Here is a 6,000-nt window from a genome sequence, read left to right as displayed (position 1 = left end):
GAATATGATTGAAGTCTATAAAATTATTCATGGGGTAGAAAATTGACAGAAAGAAATTTTTCTCTCTTTCTCACAATATTAGAACCAGGGGGCATTCATTGAAAATGCTGGGGGGAAGAATTAGGACTAATAAAAGGAAACATTTTTTCACGCAACGTGTAATTGGTGTTTGGAATATGCTGCCACAGGAGGTGGTGATGATCACTAACCTGGATAGCTTTAAAAAGGGCTTGGACAGATTTATGGAGGAGAAGTCGATCTATGGCTACCAATCTTGATCCTCCTTGATTTGAGATTGCAAATGCCTTAGCAGACCAGGTGCTCAGGAGCAGCAGCAGGAGGAGGAGGCCATTGCTTTCACCTCCTGCATGTGAACTCCCAAAGGCACCTGGTGGGCCACTGCGAATAGCAGAGTGCTGGACTAGATGGACTCTGGTCTGATCCAGCTGGCTTGTTCTTATGTTCTTATGAATATATAAGTATCCCAGACTGCTCAAAGCCTTAAAGGTTATAATCAACACTTTGAACATGATTTGGAACTGGCAGGTAGACAGTGCAGCTGGAGCAATACAGGTGTTATATGCAGAGCCTCGCTGCTGCATTCTGGACCAGTCTTAATTTCTGGGTCAGTCTCAAAGACAGGCCTGCATAGAGTGAGTTACAGTGATCCAGCATGTAGGAACAGTAATCCAGAGTTTGGTTATTGCACTAGAACATAACAAGATCCCTGCTGAGTCAGACCAAGATATGTAGTTCAGCTACATATCCTGCAACCTTGAAAACTGGGCACTAAGGTTCCCCTTCTGTGTTTCCTGATAACCTTCTGCCTCTAAAGGTTTCATATAAGTTTCATTGCTGGTAGAAAAGGCTTCACCAAGGTAAAGTATGATGAACCCACCCCCAAATACCCTTTCTTCTGAAGTAGATATGAAACCAAGAGGACAAATTCCATTCCTTGGAGGAAAAAGAATCCTCACCTCCCTTTAGAAACAAAAAGTCAAGCCAGGTACGTACCCCCTCAAAGAGGGTGTCATTTCAAAAGGGGGTGATTATGCTGTGTCAGTTGCAAATTTCTCCAACTAAATAAGGTGCAATAGAGGCTCTTACCATGCTTCGTGTGAGCATGTTTTTGCGCTTCTAAATAACAATGTGCAGAAGAAAGAGGCTGGAATTACATCCCTCCAGACAGCCATTCTGCAAGGGAGAGAATGGGGCACACAAGCTGTAATGCTATGCATTAAAAAGCACTTAGGCTTCTCAAACCAGCATTAGAATAGCACATAAACATGGCTGTCATGATTTCAATGGGACTCTGGAGTTCAAATGGGAGCTCTAGTTGCTTCTCAGGGACTGCATGAGGGAGCGGGGGGAGACCCCAATATATTGCAATGATGTATTTGGCACATGAAGAATAACCTTCTCACCAGTGTTAAAATGAGGTTATGAGGCTCCCTATCAAACATTTTTCCTGTATCCAGACTTTTTTCTCTCTACTGCACAGGCAGGCAAAAACAGCCATACAGACAAAGACAAGCACTCTTCTCGGGATCTATTCATCCCATGCCCAAAGTTGGCTATGCTATAGGAAGATTGATTACTGTGGTCCTTCAGTTGTACCAGCTACTGTTTGTGCAGGCTGACCATGAAAGTCTTGTTTCTAGTATTGTTCTACCCCTCAGGCTCAGTTCTGCGTGGCCATAAGGAAGCCATTTAAAGCATAATGAGCACACTTGAGAATATGACACATTACCACAGAGAATGGTGAACTGTATACTCAAAGGCACATCAAACAAACAGCAAGATGGTGCTACCTTTTAAAGGTGAGAGTTACCTATGACATCCTTCTTAGCTGACATCTGCCAGGGCAGGAAGGCCCTAAATCAATGGCCGTTTCCGCACGGCCTCCCTGTCGCCTCCACGCCGGCGAGAATTCCGCCGGCGTGGAGGCGAAGGCCGTTCGCATGCACGCATGCGAGCGGCTGCAGCAGAGGCCGGCAAACGGCAGGCGGCTCAAGACGGGAAGCTTCCTGGTATTCGCCCATTACTTCCAGTCACGCTGCTGGTTTAATTCGCCACGCTGCCCTCCTACCCAGTTCGAGGACAGTTACGGGCTTCGGACGCCAGCAGGCGACGACGGGGACAAGGTGAAAGGGCCAGGGAGACAGCGTAGCCGGGCGGCTGTTCGCGACCGCGACATCAGCTGAAGACCGTTTCAACAACAACCCTTTAAAGGGTTGTTGTTTAGGGCAGCCTGACGCCGCCCGGGGGGGGGGAAGCGCTGTCAGGTCAGCGCTGCTGCATTGCAGCAGCGCCGCCTGTGCGAACGGTGGCCTGGGAGCAGCGTTTTTATCGCCCCCAGGCAGTCGTTTTTGGCCCATGCGGAAAGGGCCAATGTCAGAGTTCATATGTTGCATCTTTGAGGTCCTGACTCCATAAAGAATATACACAGAATCTGTATATGTTTTAGTTTAGGGATCATTTTGTTTTTTTTAAATCCCATTGTTTTATTCTTTATAGTAGTGATTAGCAAGTTTGTTTTCTTTATTTTGCTCTTTACTCTTTTCCATCGGTTTCAACATTTTTGGCTGTGACTTTTTTCCTTCCACTCAGTTGAGATGACATTCTTAAAGGCTGGGCTTCCTACATGCAAAGAACTTCGGCACCAAACTTTCAGGCAGACAAGGTCCCAGTTTTATAAATAATTAAACTTCTTCCTTGCAGAAGGGGAACAAGGAAATACCTCAAATGAAGGAAGAGAGTCTGGTTTTCACTGTTTTCCCTCAAACCCCACTGATGTTCATTACAGGCACCAGACAGGGAGAAAAGTACTGAAATGCAGTGAGACATGGAGCAGGAGATGACAGAGTTACTTTTCTTCTTCAATTTTGGTTTTAAAAAATGTCTCTCACCTCCTACTTTCTGTACACGTACCCTGGCATGAATACAAGAATTTACTCCTGAACTTTTAAAAAAGGTTTTCCTGTGTTACCTGCTCCAGTAATGTGGCCTCAGCCTAAATTGATAAGGTCCCCTCACCAAGGAGCTTTTCAGTGATAAAGGCCTTTTCTGCATGCACAGCTTACCACAGATTTCCCAGAGATCACACCTTGTGTTTTAGAAATATTTTCTATGAAATCATTCCGACTTCTCCTTTCCCCCTGTTGTTTTGGGTTTTCTTCCCTTGTGTATCTTCTGTTACATTTATTCCACACACACTACTGATGAAAATGTATTATTCTTGATGGTGGTGGAATTTAATCCATGATGCAGAAAAACAACCCTTCCCCTCTTTTTTTCTTTTGCATGGGTGCTCTAGAGTTACAGTCCAACAACATTTTGAAGCAGCAGTTCAAGAATGCCTCAGCCTACATTTCCACTATTGAGAACTATCAACCCAAAACAGGAGTCATAAGAACTCCTGGAGCAGGCGCCATTACCTGCAGTAACAGAACTATGTAACCCATTCATCCCCCAAATGAATTTTTTGGTAAATTTGAGCAGTCCCCAATTATATGCAGCAATTTCTCCAAGTACTCTGTTCAGTATCCCAGCGTCCCAGTATTCTATTGCTGATGCTATTGCCTCCCACTTCAAAATCTCTCTCTGACTTCACATTAAATCTCTAGTTCAATATAAAACTGATGAAGCTGATCCAATCAACCCTGATGTTTGTATCTCTTCCTGAACCTTAATATGATCCAATTGACCCTGTTTCTTGTATCTCTGCCTCAGTGTTACATTGCTAGTTCAATATGACAGATGTTGAAAATTAAAATTTTCCTTTTGAAAATGGTTGAAGAGAGGGAAGAGAAAGTGGCTGAAGGAAAGCTGGGCAACTACAAGTTGGGGATGAATAAGGTCCAGGTGTTTGGTGGGGCAGAAAAATAAAGACCATTTCAAAGGGCATGCTCAAGGTAAGCTGGCTCAAAAACTTTGAACTTGTACTTAGGAAAACAACAGAGGAAAAACAAAAGTAAAATGTTTCCAGAACCAAACAGAAGGGAAAAAAATGTGGAATTCAAAGAAAACATGCAGCATTTGGCAGCAAGATATGTCGTAAATGACTTGTGCAGAAAAGGCCATACTTAAAATAACGTCTACAGTTCAAACAATACAATATCATAGTTTTTGATCTTTCATGTAGCGACACTGCATATTAAATGCATTAAAGAAAATAGGTGTCTGAAAAATATTTTATTGGCAGCATATTTTTTATGAAGAAAAAGATCTGTTTCAGATTTAGGTTAGAAAGCATCCAAATGCACATCTCTGTTATGTATACATTCAGAGAAATAGGACAATTCTGATATTTCACAGCTAGTACATCAATACATATTCCTTCTTGAAAATCCCAGATGGTAACAGACTTTGGACAATGTCAGTATCATCTACGTATTTCCTGGAATAGATTTCTGCACTCCTCTCCTTGTAAGCATAGTGCAAAGATGCCTTGGACCTAAAAAAAGGAGAAAATGAAATATTTCAGAGCAAATCTTATCCTACAGTAGAATTCAGTGTGATTCCTCAGTGTTAAAAGTTAAATTCATGCTGCAGAAGGCACAAGTCTTTCATAACATATGCTTTTGCTGTCATAATCCTTAAAAAACCTCAGTGGCTCTCATTAATGTGCTGTACTGAAATTTTGGAAGACACATTCTGGGGATGCACAGCAGACAGGTAATTAATACTCCCAGCCTGAAACACAGACTCAAAAAGAGCTTTACCTTGGTTGCAGTCATGATAAAGAAGTCCTAGATAGTCACAGAAAATAGTGGAGGAACTAAGCTGTCGCTCCCTTAAAATCAGCAGTTATTATTAGCCCCAAAGGTAACAAATAGAACATTAAAGGTATAGATAATTAAAAGTTTATGGGAATTAAATAAGCTTTACTATTACTTCAGCTTGATTGTCTGTGACTTCGATGGACTTAGAAGAATATAATTGTTTAGAACTGAATTGTTAGTCTAACTCTTTAGAACTGCTCTCTGTCTCTCCTCTCCCTCTCCCTCTCTTTACAGAAACATCTCAGTCTATTGAAACTTGCTATCAGGCCCATCATGAAGTTTTCCTCTAGGCTTACTATGCCCAATGGGCAGTGCCATCCAAAGACCTTGGTGGCAGGATGCGGCACCACTGTGGCACTGTCCCTCTGCCTCCTATATGAAACCCCCCCTCCAGAAAGCCCTCTATAGCGTGGCATAATTCCAGATGACAGTCGATTAATGTAAGCTCCACCCTGAGAACACACAGACACACGCACTGGTGTCTGGTTGGGACACCAGCGCAGCCCCACTGCGGCCTGAACTTCTGGGTTTGGGGGAGCAAGGGCTTTAAAAGGGGCTTGGACAGATTGATGGAGGAGAAGTCGATCTATGGCTACCACTCTTGATCCTCCCTGATCTGAAATTGCAAATGCCTTAGCAGACCAGGTGCTCGGGAGCAGCAGCAGCAGAAGGCCATTGCTTTCACATCCTGCTTGTGAGATCCAAAAGGCATCTGGTGGGCCACTGGGAGTAGCAGAGTGCTGGACTAGATGGACTCTGGTCTGATCCAACAGGCTCTTTCTTACATTCTTAAGGGCTGAGGGGTGGGCAGCTGCCAGCACATCTGCGTTCTCTACTGGGGTGAGTGCCCTGGGAACAGTGGATGTGAAGCTAGGGAAAAAATTCGGACAAAATCTGAGTTTTGGCGCATATGGGCAGCCCCCCCTTCCCCACCATGACCAAACACCATCACATTATAGAACATGCCCCAACACATGAATCTGAACACACCCCAGTGCTCCCTAGTTTAAAACAACATTGAGTGATGCCATTTTGAAGGATTCACTTCCCTGAAACAGCATCACTTTTAATGTTGTTTAAACCAGAGAGCCCAGATTCTCCTCTTTTAAATACACCTTAAAGATACACTCTAGGCTACCTAGTTTAAACAACATTGAAAGTGATGCTGTTTCAGGGTGCAGATTTCCCACCCATCCACCCCCCAAACAGCACACCA

At 43.6% G+C, this 6,000-nt stretch overlaps 1 protein-coding gene across 4 annotated transcripts in view; it reads right to left on the bottom strand.

Annotated features, from left to right (window-relative positions):
- Window positions 1-4,179: 4,179 nt before the first annotated feature.
- SOX14 (SRY-box transcription factor 14) overlaps window positions 4,180-6,000 on the bottom strand; it is a 40,979-nt gene continuing 39,158 nt past the window's right edge. For 3 of the 4 annotated variants that reach the window (XM_048506079.1, XM_048506078.1, XM_048506080.1), the window contains one exon: window positions 4,180-4,456. The gene's annotated coding sequence lies outside the window, so the exon portion shown is untranslated. Of the gene's footprint in view, window positions 4,457-4,724; window positions 5,370-6,000 lie in introns of those variants that run through there. The other variant, XR_007245283.1, reaches the window with a different exon arrangement.

This window comes from Sphaerodactylus townsendi, linkage group LG08 (assembly GCF_021028975.2).
Source record: "Sphaerodactylus townsendi isolate TG3544 linkage group LG08, MPM_Stown_v2.3, whole genome shotgun sequence".
Lineage (NCBI taxonomy): Eukaryota > Metazoa > Chordata > Lepidosauria > Squamata > Sphaerodactylidae > Sphaerodactylus > Sphaerodactylus townsendi.
Note: the sequence above shows the minus strand (reverse complement) of the source record. Positions and strands in the feature narration are given on the sequence as shown.